The sequence below is a fragment of the Artibeus jamaicensis genome, unplaced genomic scaffold, assembly GCF_021234435.1.
Source record: "Artibeus jamaicensis isolate MK-2021 breed Jamaican fruit bat unplaced genomic scaffold, CSHL_Jam_final scaffold_474, whole genome shotgun sequence".
Taxonomy (NCBI): domain Eukaryota; kingdom Metazoa; phylum Chordata; class Mammalia; order Chiroptera; family Phyllostomidae; genus Artibeus; species Artibeus jamaicensis.
In genome coordinates, this window is record NW_026522046.1 from 48297771 (window position 1) to 48314244 (window position 16474).

The 16474-nt window shown below is 54.6% G+C and overlaps 1 long non-coding RNA gene across 1 annotated transcript; it reads right to left on the minus strand.

Annotated features, from left to right (window-relative positions):
- Positions 1 to 11175: 11175 nt before the first annotated feature.
- LOC119035765 (uncharacterized) lies at positions 11176 to 13418 on the minus strand. The gene is made up of 3 exons (XR_005079866.2): positions 12523 to 13418; positions 12215 to 12414; positions 11176 to 11671 (listed from the first exon to the last, which is right to left on the minus strand). It is a non-coding gene; the product is annotated as an uncharacterized LOC119035765 (long non-coding RNA).
- Positions 13419 to 16474: the final 3056 nt, after the last annotated feature.

Sequence of the window (16474 nt, forward strand, 5' to 3'; positions counted from 1 at the left end):
GACCGCCTCCTTGGGGTCGGGGCGGGGAGGCCGGGGGCGGGGTCACGGGCCACGCAATTTGCCGACTTTGCTGAGCGGGGCCCCGGCCAGCCGTCCACACCCACTTCGCCCCGTGCCCTCCGTAGGGGAAGGGAGAAGGGGACCTGGGCTGCTCCGTTTCCTGCGGTTAGCTCCGGGGCCGGAACAGTGCCTGGCGCTTAATTTAATTCATTCCATTTAAAGCGTGTCCGGTGAATGGAGAGGAAGAATCAAGGTCCGTTAAAATGGCTGTACCACCCAAAGCAATCTGCAGCTTCAATGCAGTCCCTGTCAAAATCCCAGTGCCATTTTCCACGGAATTGGAAATGTACATAGAATCACAAAAGACCCCAAGTAGTCACAGCAGTCTTGAGGAAGAGGAACAGAAGGACAAAGTTGGAGGGTCATGCCACCAGATAACAAACTACACGTCCACAGTAATTAGAATAATAGCATGGTACTGACATAAAAACGTATAAGGGGGACACCAAAAAAACTGGAATTTATTTTTTTAAACGTGAATTTATTCTTACATGTTTAAACTTTGGTCACCCTCAAAGTCTCCACTCAAGACAACACACCTATTCAAGCGTTTTTTTCCACGGCTGAAAACAGTTTTTGAACTTGTCGATGTTGTTGCCCTTCAGTGCTTCTGCCGTTTTTTTGTTTAGTTCCTTCCACATTGGAAAACCGTTCCCCTTTAAGGACCTTTTTCGTCCTAAATTGGGTGAATAGGGAAGGTGGGGTAAAGGGGGGGGAGTCATGCTGTTTTTGGTAAAAAACTGCTGAACAGCCCTGGCTGGTGTGGCTCAGCGGATTGAGGACGGGCCTGTGAAAAAGGATTGTGGTTCGATTCCTAGTCAGGGCACATGCCTGGGTTGTAGGCCAGTTCCCAGTGGGGAACACACAAGAGGCAACCATACATTGATATTTCTCTCCCTCTCTCCTTCCCTTCTCCTCTAAAGATAAAGAAATAAAATCTTTAAATATATATATAAAACAAACAAAAACACTGCTGAACATTTAGCTCAGTGTGGGCAGGTGTGCTCATAAATCACTCATCATGCAATGGGCAAACGCATGAAAGAGTCTTCAAGAAAAAAAATCACTGAAGTCGAACGCAGCCTCTCACAACAACGCCAGCTGGTGCACTGATACTGATGGGTTTCTACAACTCTCACCTAGTGGGGGAAGCCTGGGTTACCAGGGGCCTGTCCTCCAAAAGATCATTGTTTTGGGGGGTGCTCTCCTCGGGCATAGATAAATAGAACAGAATTGAGAGCCTAGAATAAACTAATGCCAATATAATCAATTAATCTATTCGAAGGAAGCAAGAACATCCAATGTGGTAAAAACTGTCTTTTTAATAAATGGTGTTGGGGAAACTGGACAGACACATACAAAAATGAAAGAACCACTTTTTTAATACCACATACAAGAATAAACTTAAAATGAATTACTTAAATGTAAGACCTGAAACCATAAAACTCCTGGAAGAAAACATAGGCAGTGAGCTCTTTTACATCATTCTTAGCAATAATTTTTTTTGGATAATACTTTTTGGGCAAGGGGAACAAGAGGAAAAAATAAACACATAGAACTATATCAAACTAAAAAGTCTTTCCATAGCAAAGGAAACTATTGACAAAATAATAAAACAACCCACTGAAAAGAAGGTATTCACCAATGATACATTTGGTAAGAGGTTAAGATCCAAAATACTTAACGAACTCATACAACTTAACCCCAAAACAACAAAAACCAATCCAAGTCACCAAGCCCTTATTATATGAAATGTTAAAGGGACTTATCTAAGAAAAAGAAGATAAAAAAGATGAACAATGAAAGGCCAGCAAACTCACAGTTATTAACAACCACATCTAAAACAAAAGCAAACTAAAAGGACAGCTAGATCAGGAGCAGAACCATAGAAATGAAGATCTCATGGAGGGTTAGCAACAGGGGAGTGGGAGAAGAAGAAGGGGGAGAAGGTACAGAAAATAAGTAGCATAGATGGTAGGTAGAAAATAGACAGGGGGAGGGCAAGAATAGTATGGGAAATACAGAATCTAAAGAACTTGAGACACATGGTCATAAACTAAAGGGGGGGAATGGTAGGGGTGGGGGGTGCAGAGGGGGGGAATAGAACAACTGTAATGGCATAATCAATAAAATAAAAATTTAAAAAAAACAGGCAGAGGTCCTAAATAGACACTTATCCAAAGAGGACACACAGATGGCCAACAGACAGATGAGAAGATGCTCAACGTCACTAATCATCAGAGAGGTGCAAACTAAAAGCACAATGAGATACCACCTCACACCTCTCAGAACAGCTGCCATTAATAAATCAGCAAGTGCTGGTGAGGTGCAGGGGACCGGCTTGTTTTGGTCTGGCAAATGTGACTCAGCTCTGTATGGAGAACCTGCAGAAGCGAGGTGGTGGTCAGGAGCCAGACCCTCAAACCGAGTTTGCCCGTGGGAATCAGGCCTAGATAATGCATCCCTATTATTACGGCTCGTCCTTGCTAAAACTCCATCACCCTGGTCTAAAACAACAAATGTGTATCGTCTGTCTTCAAGGTAATTTCCAAAGCCTGTATAAACTTTCGTAACGATGGAGCTAATCAGCTCACCGCCTTTCCCTTCTGCACCTGTTGTTTTCATTTCCTTGATTGTCCCTAAAAGGTAGACAACAGCATTCTATGTAACAGATAATAAATTCTTCTTTGATGTAACATCTGAGAAAAACAATAAAAGCCTGTCCAGGCGAGGGTCGGGGCGCTCTCCCCTTGAGAGAAGTGGCTGTGCCGTCCCCTTTTTCTCCACAGGATTGCTGTCACCTGTGCATTTATTCTCGTCTTCCGTCACAACAGGCGGACTCTGCTGGCCGGAGTCGGCCACAGTGAGGTTGTAGAAAAAAGGGAACCCCAGTGCACTGTTGGTGGGAATGCAGACTGGTGCAGCCACTGTGGGAAACAGTATGGAGTTTCCTCCAAAAATTGAAACTGGAATTGCCTATGACCCAGAGATTCCAAGGAAATTGTAAACACTAACTCGAAAGTACACGCACACCCTGTGTTCACTGCAGCGTTACTTACAATGGCCAAGATCTGGAAGCAGCCCAAGTGCTCATCAGTAGGTGATTAGATAGAAAAGCTGTGGTCCATTCACACAATGGAGTACTACTCAGCCCTAAAAAAGGTATCTTACTTTTGTGACAGCGTGGAAGGACCTGGAGAGCATTATGCCGAGTGAGATTAGCCAGTGAGAGAAGAACAAGTACTGTATTATCTCACTCATAGGTGGAATCTAATGAACAGAATAAACGAACAAACAAAAATTGAAACAGACTCACAGACACGGAGAACAGACTGACAGCTGTCAGAGGGGAGGAGCCATTGGGGGGCTGCGTGAACAAGGTGAAGGAATTAAGCACCCCCCCAAACAAAACCCCTCAGACACTGACAACAGTATGGTGATCACCAGAGGGAAAGGTGGCGTGGGGGGAGGAGCAAGGGGGTTCAGTGGTGGTGGAAGGGACTTGACTTGCGGGTGGTGGGCGCACAGTTCGATACACAGATGATGTGTTGTAGCGTTGTACACCTGAAACCTGCGTAACTTTGTGAACCAGTGTCACCCCAATACATTCAATTAGAAAGAGCGTTTCGGTTTGGAAGGAACGGCCACGCTGTCTCCCAGAGTGGCCGCACCATCTCACGTGGACACCCGCAGTGAGTGAGAGATTTCCTGCTCCACACACTCGCCAGCGTCCGGGGTGGCCAGCATTTTGGATTTTAACATCTTAATAGATGTGTGGGGGTATCTCCTTGTTGTTTAAAAGGGTAAGTAAGTAATATGGGAGGTTCTCATGCAAGTTCATGGTCTGTTGAGAATGAGCCAGTGGGGAGTGACAAATCGATGTGGGAAGAAAGGAGATAAAGGCAGGAATGGGGGTGCTGAGGAAGGAGAGGAGCTGGGAGCCCTGCGGGGGGGGCTGGGACCTTCTGTCCCCTGTGACAGGAGAGAGTAAGGCAGGGAAGGAGTGTGGATCGGAGGCGGGCGCTCAGAGTGTGTCTGAGACCTCTGCTGAGTCTGATGGGAGGAGCAGAAAGAAGGGTCGGGAGGGGGTTGTGCAGAAACAACCCCGACCAGGAATGCTCCTGTGCAGCAGACTTCCTCGGGCCAGGTGACTCCACGGTGGCACTCTCTGGGCCACAGAGAGTCCTGACGGGGCTCCAGCCTTCCCTCAGCACAGCCACACTACATCATGACTCTTTGAGGAGTCTGGGGACAGCACAGAGAACTGGGTCTAGTCTCAACTCCGTCACGAGCATCTCCTGGGTGAAGTTCACTGCGGAGGCCCAATGCTGGAGTTGAGCTTCCTCTGGGCGGGTCCTGGCTGAGGTTCTAGACGGCTGTGCCCACGGTAAGCCATGGCCTCTCCCTCAACTTGTGTGCGTGAGGAGCAGGGGCTGGTTCCTCTTCTGCGTCGTTGGCGGAGAGACCCTACAGCATAGTCTGAACTCACTCACCATCTGCCGAAAGAGGAAGTGGGGCGGGAGGGCCTGCTTCTCCCCTTCGACCGTCACAGCCCACCTCAACTCAGAGACCAAGCCACGTGCATGGGACTCTCTGCCCTCACCTGGTTCTCAAAATCAGTCAGTTCTTTCCTCTTTCAGCTTCTTTTTAAGCCACCATCTCTCATACCTTCACCCTGCTAGACTTCTTACGGGGAAGGTGTCAAGGCCCTGGGGCCACCGCAGTCCTGTAGACCCCAGACCGTCCTGTAACTGGGCGCAGGTCCACCTGCCTGCTGCTATGGAAGCCCATGGGGCAGGTGCCTCATGGCAGGTGCCGATCACAATGAAAGGGCTTTATTTTCAGCCACCAGGAAGATGGAAGACTCACGTCTCAAAGCCCATCTTCTGGAAGATGGGGACTCAGGTCTCAGAGCCCATCCCCCCTCTCAGTGCAGGCAGAGGGTTTGTAAGGAGGGAGAGGGGATGGAACAAAGAGACCAGGTGAGGGGGTTGCGAAATCCCCTACATGCAGAACAGCACCGTCCGGTCCAATAAGGCAGGCGACGGTCCTGTGTGTGTCACCCTGGTTTAGTCACCTCACTTCATGTCATCTGGCTCCATGGGTGAAGGTCAGCAAAGCCCCAGAGCTGGGATGCCTGAAGGTCAGAGTGTGTGCCTTTGGAAGTGAGTCCCTGGGATTCTTCTACACACTGTTCCTGTACCAGCCTCGTATTAGTCAGAGTCCGCACTTACACAAACGGGGTCAGAGGGATGGTGCGGTGGGTTACAACTTCCCGCTGCTACAAATCCCCACCGGCGGTTTTTCTCCAATTTTTATGGAAGTTAGACAATTGTAGTCAAAACATTTAAGAAAACTAGAAAAATTCAGGATCCAGTATAGTTCATAAGTGAAAAGTACATTTTTTACAATTTACTGAATTAGAGATTAACATTCATAACTGTGTACAATAGATTCTATCAAAACACAATTGTTTTGTCCTAAAATCACCCTCGTTTTTATCAAGGAGCTAAATTAATACCAATTCATTTACTGCATTAAGTCCAGTTTCAATTTGGCCTGCTTATTTGCATAAACAAAAAAGAAATAGCAGTTAATTGTACAGGTTTTCTGAAATCCACTTTGTGGTAATGTTACAAGGAATTTCTAGATTGAGCCTCTCAGGGCAAAGAAACCAAGCCACACAGTTGCCACCAGGCTTTGCTCCCCGTGACACCCAGGGACAGCCCGGTCAGCGACGCCCAGGAAGAGCTGGGAGGACTCCAGGGGAGTGGAGTGGAGGCCCCGCCCACGACGGGGTCCGCGCCCTTCTCAGGACACGAAGAGGCCCAGGCGGAGCTCCCGGGCTTCCGGAGCCCCGAGCCGAGGGAAACGAGAGGGTGGCGTCTCGGCCACCTGGTCTACGGCGTTCTCTCCCAGCAGCCCAAGCAGACTTCGCGTGGAGTTGACATGACTGCATTTCCAAAGGGTGACTGCCGTGTGAACTGGGAAAAGATGGTACTTTGTTTCGTTCAGACTTTACCAGCAGTCCTATGATCTGGAAAACCATACACCACCAACACCGCCCGTGAGAGGCCACGCCTGGACCGGGCCGTGAGGCTGACACCAGCATACATGTCCGTGACTCAGTCTTCCCTGTAGGTCGGCAGGGCAACTGCTCGGCTCGCTGCCTGCGGAGCAGCCCGGCTCCGAGGAACAGACCGGAGTCACACACGGTGACCGCGCTGTTCACTCGGCGGCTGTGACTGCACCCAGGTCCGCTCAGAGCGGAGCATCAGCACACTTACTGTCCTACTCACACACACACACAGAGCAGTCCGTGGGGGACAGTGACCCCGAGCCCCAGAGTCTCGTCTGCAGGTCCGGGAGACAGCACGGAGGGCAGGGAGTCGTCGGAGTCTTGTGAGGAAGGGTCTCCGGAGCCAGGCGGGCAGCAGGGCAGGCGATGTCCTCCGTCCGGCAGGCAGAGCCCCGGCGGCCGAGGCCAAGGGAAGTGGGAGTGGCGTGGGGCAGCCCCTGGGGTGCGGGGCTCAGCTCAGTCGTACCTGGGAAGGGGTGGACTCCACCCTCCCGGGTCTTTCCAATAAATGTCTAGGTGCCCCTACTGCCCAGCGGGGACTCTCCCCAGGAGCCTGTCTGCGGGGGGTCCCACTCTGCAGACACAGGTGTTCTGACCACGTGGGCAGATATCCTGGGTGTGTCCCCTTGTCAGACGTGTCTGCTCTGACTTAGGTGGTTTCCCTCTTGCACGGAAGTGTCACGGCCGACTGGTGGCCCTGTTGGTTGACAGGAACAACTCCACTTTGTTTTGTACTCTTGATGCTGTCTTGACCGGACCAGCGCCATTTCGTTGGTCCTGCTCTCCACAGTGGAACTCAGGCCTGTCCCTGTCCCCAGCTGCGTGGAGCTGTGGCATTCGTGCTGAGTCAGAGCGGAAGTCAGCAGGACCCGGCACGCAGGGGAGCGAGCTCTCTCCTCGGTGCGTCCAGGGAAGATGTGAAGACCCCGAGGCTGGGAAGGCGGAGTGCCCTGGAGGCCCTCGGACCGGCCGGCTGGCAGTGAGGGAGCCCTGGCCAGGACGACGGCAGCGGGGAGGGGGCGCGTAGGCAGGAAGGTGAAGCACCAGAACGGGGGCTAGTTTGGCTGTGGGGAGTGAGGGTCGGGGAAGGGGTCAAGGCAAAGTCCCGGGGCCCTGGATGAGGCACCGCCTTCTGACATGCTGTGTGTGACAGTTAACCCCGCCTGTCCACTTGGCCAGGCCAGGGGACCCAGCTGTGGGCTCAGTCCCAGGCAAGATCCTGCTGTGCAGGTGTCCTGTTGATGTGATACACATTCGCATCGGCGGTCACCACCTCCCACGGCAAGGCTGGGCCTCCTCCGGTCGCTGGAGGGCCACGCGCCACGCGGGCCCTTCCAGCGTGGCGGCTCCCAAACTGACCCTGAAGAGCCGGTGTGTTGGAGAGGGTGTGGACGGCCTCATTCACAGTTTTGCGCGAGTACCCCTCGAAATGATCTTACGTTGTGTACACTGGGTTAAATAAACATGCTGTGATATGCAAATTAATTTCCTCTTTTAAATTTTTAGTGTGGCTTTAGTTGAAGGTGACACGGTGACTCACGTGGTAGTTCCATTGGGCCGTGCTGGTCGAGACTTTAATTCTAAGTAATTATAAATGTTTTTTTGGTTCTGCGGTCTTAGTATTTTTAAAAGAGATGATGACCGAATCCTCTAAGGTGCTCGCTTGCTTTTATTTCTGTTTCTCACGGTACCTCTTGGGTTTGTTTCGCTCCCAGTTCGACCCGTGAGGTCTCGTGTGACTGAGAATATGTATCTAACGCCCTGAGATTCCAATGGCAGTTTGGCTGGATACATGTTTCTGTTTCTAGGTTCTGAGGTCGTTTCCTTCGTTACTTTTTGCGAGTATTTGAAGGTTCGCTCCCGGGCCGCGTGGCAGCTGCGGTTGAGGCAGCCTGCGCCAGTGACTCTGCAGGGAGCGCCCTTTGCCTCCAGGGCGGCGACTTCCAGCCTCGTCCTCTCCTGGCGCGTAAACCAAGTTCTGAAATTCTGCGGCAGGCCAAGAAATCGCTTGTTTTTTTCCTATCTGACAAAATTAAAATAAAATAGGCACCCTCCTGACGCATTCCCAGCAGAGGGCGGTTCTTGTGTTGCTGTCCTCATTTCTGTGTCACCGACCCAGGGACCAGAGGTCGCGCCCCCGACGGAGGGACTGGGCACCGCAGGTGTCGCTCCCTCAGGCCACACGCGGGTGGGAAAACGCCGCCCTAGAAGCTCTGGGAATTCTCTGTCTTTGACAGCCCGCATTTTGGTCCAGGGTCTCCAGGTGTGACTTTCTCCCTCCTATTTTTCTCTTATTCTATAGGTCCTTTTATTCTGAGGTATTTCAGTTTTTTTTTAGTTCTAGGAAATCCAGCTCCATTATTTCTCTAGTGGTTACCTTTTTCCTTCGTACTCCTCTGAGAGAGTAAGTAGCACAGGTGCATAAATCACCCATATTTCCTGTTTTTCTCTGATATTTTTGTTTTTGTCCTTCTTTTAAGGAATTTCCTCAATCTGCATTTCCAGTTCACCCGCACGTTCTCGAGTTCTGGGTGTTCTTCATTCAACTATTGTTTTTTTCATTATACTTGGTTCCTTTTTTTAATGTTTCTTTATTATTATTTCATTTCCTCTTATCACGTAATAATTTAGTGGGCTAGTTTTAACTTCTTGGACTTTAACAACATTTCTGCTTCTGGTGGAATCTGTAATCCGTGTTTGGTTTTGTGTGACTGTTCATTTCGTTTGTTTTGGAAGTGGTCGTGCTGTTTTGCCCAGGGAGCCGGCTCCCCCACCCCACCCGTGGGGCAGGTGGGCAGGGCGTGGTCAGGCAGCTGGCCTCCAGGCCCCTCTGCCCCGGGGTGAGTGGGACAGATCAGCCCCAGACACCTGTGCCTCCTCCAGTCTCTGCAGGACTGCTCTCCGTCCTCTGCCCCAGGGAGGGGCCGCCCACGGAGGCTGCTCTTTGGGCTGTGGCCTGGAGGTTTGGGAAAGCCGGTGGCACTGCCTGCCCAGGCTTGTGTGTACCCCGCGGTGGCTCTCAGCTCCTCACGAGCACAGGACTTCGGAAAAGCCCGGACGTTTCTCCCAGTCGGCACTGGTGGCGGACAGGCGCCGCCGGTGGCCTGGCATTGATGGGGGCAGGACTGAGGGCAGGGCTCGCAGTTCCCTCCCCTGCCAGCCCACCACGTCCTGCTTCTGGCCAAAGGCCCTGACCCTTCGCAGCATCCTCCCCGCATGCCCCGCCCGACTCTCAGGGAGTGTCTCATACTTTTATCAGTTCCCCCTGGGCTGTTCTCAGGCAAATGTGCACTGTTGCTGATTCAGCTTCTTAGTTGAACGTAAAAGTAGAATTCACTTATCAGGTATTTACCGACAGTTGAGCTGCGAGGCCCTGGGTTGGGTGCCTCAGCACTCGTTCCCCAGGGTGCCTCCGGAGCAGCGGGGAAAAGACGTGAAGTAAACAGCCACACAACCAGGTAATGACGGAAACTGTGATCGGTTCCAGAAAGGAGACAGACTAGGAGCCTCCGGGGGACCTAGCCTAGGGGTCAGGGAAGGCTTCCTGCAAGAGGTGGCATTTTAAGTGACACGAGAAATGGTGGCATTAGCCACTGGCAGAACCTGGCCAGGGGGACAAGGGTGAAGGACCTCTGTTAAGGTGAGGTGGTTTAAAAAATATGCTTGTGTTTCTAGAGCTAGTTGCAGAGCAGAAGTTTGGTTAACATAACAAAATGTTCTTTGTCACAAATAGCGACGGGGTAGTTTATCTACGGGGCGGGGCAAAAGTCGGTGGACAGGTGTGAGTATGGGCAACACGGAACGTGTTCTTGTGTTATTAGTTATGGATGTGAGTTTTCCAGACGGACAACTGTCCACCACTTTTGCCCCGCCCTGCATTTATTTAAATGATCACAGCAATAAATATATATTTTTGCTGGCAAGTGTCAAAAAAGTTTCTTCAATGGCCAAAACTGTGATTTGGGGCAATAAAATTAATTGCAATAGTAGCTGGCATGTGTGTGCCCCTGGTCTGAAACAGTAGACATTCCTTGTCTAACTTCAAGGTAGTTTCCAAAGCCTGCGTGAATTCCCCCAAGGACGGAGCTAATTAGCTCGCTGCCTTTCCCTTCTGCATTTGTTATTTTCGTTTCCTTGATCGTGCCTAAGATGTAGACAACAACATTCTGTGTAGTACACAATAAATCCTTCTCTGATGTAAGACCTGAGAAAAACAATCAAAGCCTGTCCAGGCGACGGTTGGGCGCTCTCCCCTCGAGAGAAGCGGCTGCAGGACTCTCATCTTAAGAGAGCCCCCGACCGTCCCTTTCTCCCCGCAGGACGGCTGCAGTCTGAGCATTTGTTCTCGCCTTTGGCCACAACACGCAGACTCTGCAGGATGGCATCTGCCACACTCGGCCCTCAGGGGGGACGGAACCCTGGGGTGGAAGTGGTCACCGCGTTCCTCGCTGAAGACGAGTCCTGACTTGGGGTGTTATCGGCCTTTGTTTGGCCCCTCTGGCCCCTCCCACTCACTGCTAGAAATGTGGCCCATGTCCCCAGGGCCACCTCCCCTAATGGCTGGAAGCCTCGAGAGAGTGTGGGGTGGTGAAGAGGGTCCCGGACAGGATTTGAATGTCAGGGTTTGTACAGGAGGAGAAGCAAGGGCCAGAGATGCAGGAGGAGCACCAGGGATGGGTCGCGTCAGGCGGAGCACGGCCACCGTTTTCTCCAAAGGGAGGTCAGTCGAAGGGGCCGGGGCGGAGAAGTGGCCCAGAGGACCCAGGGTCTGCGGCTTTGCAGAGCCTGCAGAATGGTGAGGACTCAGGGCAGCAGGTCAGTGGCTGGGGAGTGGGCGGTGGGGGCGGGGGGCTGGCCAGGGTGAGGAGCTGGGGCGGAGGAAGTGGGGGGCCAGTGCAGCCCCTGCGTGTGCACGGACATGGATTCGTAGACAACAACTCCACATCTGGATTTCCTGGGACAGCATCGTTCCAAAAATTTTCGTTCTTCCCCACAAAGACAAGTCATTAAAAACTTATTTAACTTTATAACTCTGCTGTAATTTTCACGCGATGCATACGGACCAGAAAAATGTTCAGATTAAAACTCCTGAGCATAATTTTTAGTTGCAAAACTATGTTAACCTGGTTTCGAAGACACGGCCCCAGCTGAGCCCAAGGAGCCTGGTAACGCCGCCGCCGCCCAGAAAACCCACGCACTGCCGAGGGCTGACTCCGGGCTCCGAGGGGTGTTCGCAGATCCGAGTTTCCCGAGGCAACACAGCTAAGGGGGGCCTCGGGAGCAGCTGTCAGCCAGTGAGTCACTGCCCCTTCGGGGCCCAGGGTGAATGAGGGCGATGGGCTGGACTGGACACGGACCAGGAAAATACACAGTGGAGAGAAGGCACCCGCAGCGCCGTCTGAGTCACCCTCTGGCTGACGCAGCCCAGGCTTTGGCCTCGGCTGCCTGCTGGGTTTTCTTCAGTTGCTCCATTCCGAACTTCCCCGTCTGAATCACGGACCGGGCCGCACCTCCCTGAGCTGTGTTTAATAGCTGTTTTGGAGGAGACGCACAACACTGTGCACGTGCACACACACGCACCCACACCCACACCCACACCAGCCAGGACTCCTCCCGACTCTGGGCCGGGCACGCGCCCAGCCCTTCCCCTTTCACCATGTCTGAGACTCGCCACAGGGGTCTCATGCCCCAGTAGTAGGTCCCCAGCTGCAGTTTTGAAAACCTCGGCTTGGAGGGCAAAGGAAACCCGTTGGGCACTGTGGCGGGGTGGGGGGGTGGCGGATGAAGAACAGAAACTGCTGAGGTTCCTTCTTGGGCTCCTATTAGCTGTGCGGGGGCGGCCTGGCCAGAGCTGCCTCCCACCTGCAGTTGGAGTGCAGCCCGTGGGCCCGGGGGACACAGGAGGGGGCGGTCCAGGCTGAGCACTGGGGGCTCCAGGGAGGGGTACGGGGTGTGAGAAGAGGAGAGGGCGCTGGGGCGCGGAGGAGCAGGGGCGCCCGCCCCGTCCCCCCTCCCCCACAGCGTCCCCCCTCCCCCACGGCGGGGCGCAGGGAGAACAGAAACACTGAAGCTCACCCTTGCGGTCATTTGCTGTGGGTCATGTGACGCACCACTGGGAGCCACTCGTTCTCACCTGACCCGGCACAGAATTTTCCGACGGCTCCAGGTGCCTTTTTTGCGTGAGCGGGTTCTTCTGACAGCTTGAACAAGCCCCAAGAACACACTGGGGCAGAGGCAGGGAGGTTCGAAGGACGCAGGTCCAGGGAGCTGCCGTCCTGCAGAGCCAACCACACTTAGATCTCCAAGGGGAAAAGGGTCTCAGCCGAGTCCCGGATCTCAAATGACTGGATGAGAGTCGCTGTTGACCAGAACTGGCCCCTTACCTGGTCCGTGCTGCCCCGCCCTCAGCCCAGCCCGCCTCTGGGCCTGGAGCCTGGCTTCCGTCTCTTTCAGAACTCGAACTACACTCAGGGGTCCGGGCATGCCCGCCAAGGACGAGCAGTCATATGTAGAGCAAGGGCTCTTCAGGCTCAGGGTCCTACTCTAAGCAGAGAATCATTCCTCCCTGGTCACAAGTGCCACCCTAGCGGTGGCAATGCAGTATTTTGCATAAACTCTCTGATACATGAATGTGTACGGAAGCACATAGCATGATTTTCTAATGATGTTTATTTGTGGTGAAGTGACTGTGCAGATGGCTGGTTACCATGGAGATGCATCCACTCATCCCTAAGACAACTCCAGACTGGTGGAACCCATTCCAACCCGCAGTGAGATGTGTCCTTGGCTTGGTCCCAGACCCGTCCCACACCCCCTCTGGGGCTCTCTGGGGAGCCCGGCTGGCTCCACTGTGGTCAGATGGCTGCCGTCTGGCCTCAGGGTTGGTGCGGTGCCCCAGGCCCAGGGAGGTTTCCCTGCCACCGCGGGCTGACTGATCAGCCCACCGCCCCCGGCCTTGTGTGGGCGAAGCTGGGGTGGGAGGGGCCCGCAGGGAGGAGGGGGTCTGGGAGAGGAGGCAGGGCTGGAGGCCGGCCGAGGGGGCTCTTACTCTCCTGGCTTCCTCAGCTGCCACTGCCCCACCCGCTGCCTCAGGGACCCCCCTCAGCCCTGCACAGGGCTGCCAGCCGCCCTCCTTGGGTCTCGACCTCACCAACTTCCTTCTGTGTCTTTAGGTTGTGAGCTCACAAGACGGGCCCAAGAGGAGCAGGGCTGGCGCTCTAGCAGCCTGAACACGCCACTGCCACGTGCCAACACGGCGCCGGACTGGGACCTGGGGTGGGTGTTGTGGGGGGATTATGCCCCCCACCCCAGATTCCTGCGTCCAAGCCCTGACCTCTAGTATTTGAAGGCGACCGCATTTGGAGACAGTGCGGTAGACCGGTGATGAAGGTAAAACAGACTCACCGGGTGGGTCCCAACCCAGCATGCCGGTGACCTCCCAAAATGTGGAGACTGGGACACAGACCAGAGGGGAGACCAGGGAAGACAGACAGAAGACGGCCGGTGCGGCCACAGAGAGCGGCCCCAGGTGGAGCCCTCCCTGCCCACACCTCGGTCTCAGAGGAGCAGTCTCCAGACCACGGAGAAAATACACTTCTCTCGTGCAAGGCGGCCTCATCTGTGGTGCCTTGTGGTGGCAGCCCAAGGGACTGTCCCCATGGCCAGCAGATGGCTCCTTCTGCTGGGTGTACGTGTGAAAAGCCGAATGATGCTTGGGAAACGCAACCTTTCCTGCCCAGTCAGCACAGAACGAGGAACCGAGGAAGAGGAAGCGAAATAGCCAGCAAGCTAGGACTCTTTGCTAATCAGGAAATCGGTGTCCCACTGTGGCCTGCGGTCATTGACACACATCTCTTGTTAGTTGGTTTAACGCTACTAACCTCCCCCTCCCTCCCCCTGGTGGCCAAGCTGCATGGCCAAGTCTAGTTACAAGGCAGCGCATCTGGAGACCAATCCCGGGGCTTCGCAGTTACAATGTTAACCTTTCAGCTGGTGGGAAGTTACAATGTTAACCTTTCAGCTGGTGGGAAGTTACAATGTTAACCTTTCAGCCCGTGGGATTGCTCAGAAACAGAGGGCGAGAGGCAAGCCATGTGCACTCCACAAACCTGCACGGAAAAGCCATCCCCAGGATAGTGCTCGGCACACAGTAGGTGCTCAGTAAATCGTTTTCAAAGAAGCGAGTGGCGACTGGAAGCCAAGAAAGACAATACCAGCGCCCGTGTGCCAAACCCGGCCCTGCGCAGAGAGGACTCTTCTTCCCCCGCGCAGGCCGGGTGTGGTGGCCGCGGGATTCTGTTCCGTGCACCGAGGGCTCCTCTCTGCACCGCGAGGAGGAAAGTCGGGGGTCAAGCAGAAGAGTCCCGCCCGCCCAGCCTCTAATGAGAGAACCTGGCGTTTGACACAGGACCATCCGGCCACGTCCAGCCTGTCTGGGCTGCATGCTGAGGACAGTGCGGTCACAATGTGCCTCTCTGAAGGACAGGGAGGCTCCAGAGACTCCTGTGGCCCTCCCACCCCCATCACCGCAGGTCCAGGACGTGGTCACGTGTGGGGTTCGCTCTGTGTCAGGCACATGCAGGGGGTGGGGCAGTGGACCCAGGGATGCGTCCTCTTTCTGGGAGCTTCAGGACTCATGGGGAGAAGGACACAGTGCTGGTCGTGGTCACGATGCCACTGGGAGGGGCCCGGGGTGACAGGCAATGTGGGAAGGGCAAACTGGGAGGGGCTCGCCTCCAAGATGAGGCCTCAGGGGGAAGAGAGGCAGTTTCTCCAGGGAAGCGGCCTGGGAGGGCGGAGCACCCCCTCATAAGTGCCACGGCGTGTGGCTGGTGGCGGCGCGTGGGGCTCGGGGCCCGCTGGGGGCCGCGGGCTTTACCTGGTTCCCACGAAGGCGTCATCGGGTTGCCAGGCTCACGCCCGGGCTGCGCCGGCCCAGAGGCTGCGCCGGCCCAAACCCGCAGAGAGCCGCCCTCTGGGGTGGCGGGTCCCAGGCCTGGCTCATTCGAGGCCGACAGTGTGCCAAGTCACCAGCAGCGAAGGCCGCTTTGCCAGGTGCCCCCTGTAGATGGCCGTCTTCATCTTTACCTGTTCACCTGCCCATTCCGCTCCCTCCCTTCAGGTCAAAGTGCTCTCCTTTCGTTGACTGCCCCTCGGGGAGGCACCACCTACCCCGCTGCGTAAACTCCCACCTCCTCTGATCTAACCAAATGCCCCGTCTGCTTACATTCCAGTAAAACCGCCGCAGGCCTGAGTCTGCTGTGAGTGGGGCTCTGTGCCCAGTGTGAGGCCCGTAACAGGTGAGCGAGGAAATGTGCACTTGAATGGATTTGTTTTAAAAAATGCCCCCCCAGGAGAATGGCTGACTCTGTTCGTCACTGTACACATACCCTCTGCCCCCATCACAGGGGACACCCACTCTTCATCTCTAGTCCCCCCGCCCCCGGGGCTCCGTCCCCCGTGAGAGAACCGCGCCCAGGGCCCTGGATGCTGCGGAAGCAGCTCTCACTCTTCTGTCCCTGCTCATCAGCGCCAGTGTGGCCTGGGGATGGCTGGGCCAGACCGCGGCTGTCCTGGCCTCCTGGGGTTAGACCCTGTGGAAGGGAGGCGTGGGTACGGGGGGTGGGGCGGAAACAAGGGGAAGAGGGGCATTGGCTTAGTGGCGTGGACGACGTGGACAGGTGACGAGGGACTGCTGACCTGCCACTGTTGCTGACGGGGCCCCATCGGGATCGGCTCAGCCTGCGCTTTGGCGATTGCAGCCCTGCTGCACCACACGCTCTGGGGACACATGCCCTGCAGACGACAGTCCTGCTTCTCTGCCCAAGTCCCCTCGGTTTTTGGCTCCGTGACTGACGTCGGCCCCGAGCCCTCCCGCGTCCATCCTTGGCTTCTGAGAGACACCGCAGAGCCAGGTGGCCGTTTTCCTTACTTGCAAAACCCAGAAAACCTCTAATTAACGGCACTGGGCGGTCCCTTGGCCGTCAACTGCGTAACGCCCCCCGTACGCAAGATGGTTGCGACTGGGGAATCGCTTGCTGCCACGAGGCATTCTCCTTCTTTCTTTTTCGGCATCTGCCTTGTTGTGCAGATGCCGTAGCTGAACCTCTCCTTCCCCAAAGGGTCAATGCCACGTGTGTCTTGTTCCCTGTGGGTGTTTTCCCACACCCACCCATGATCCCGAGTCCACGGGCACACATCTCACCCATCTCGAAGGACCCGGCTCCTTCCGGAGGTCTGTCCCTCAAAGAGCTCGGCTGTCATCGCAGACAAGTTCCATCACCTCTGCTTGTGCGATCCTGCCTTCTGCACGTGGACCGTATTTTTTTTTACCTT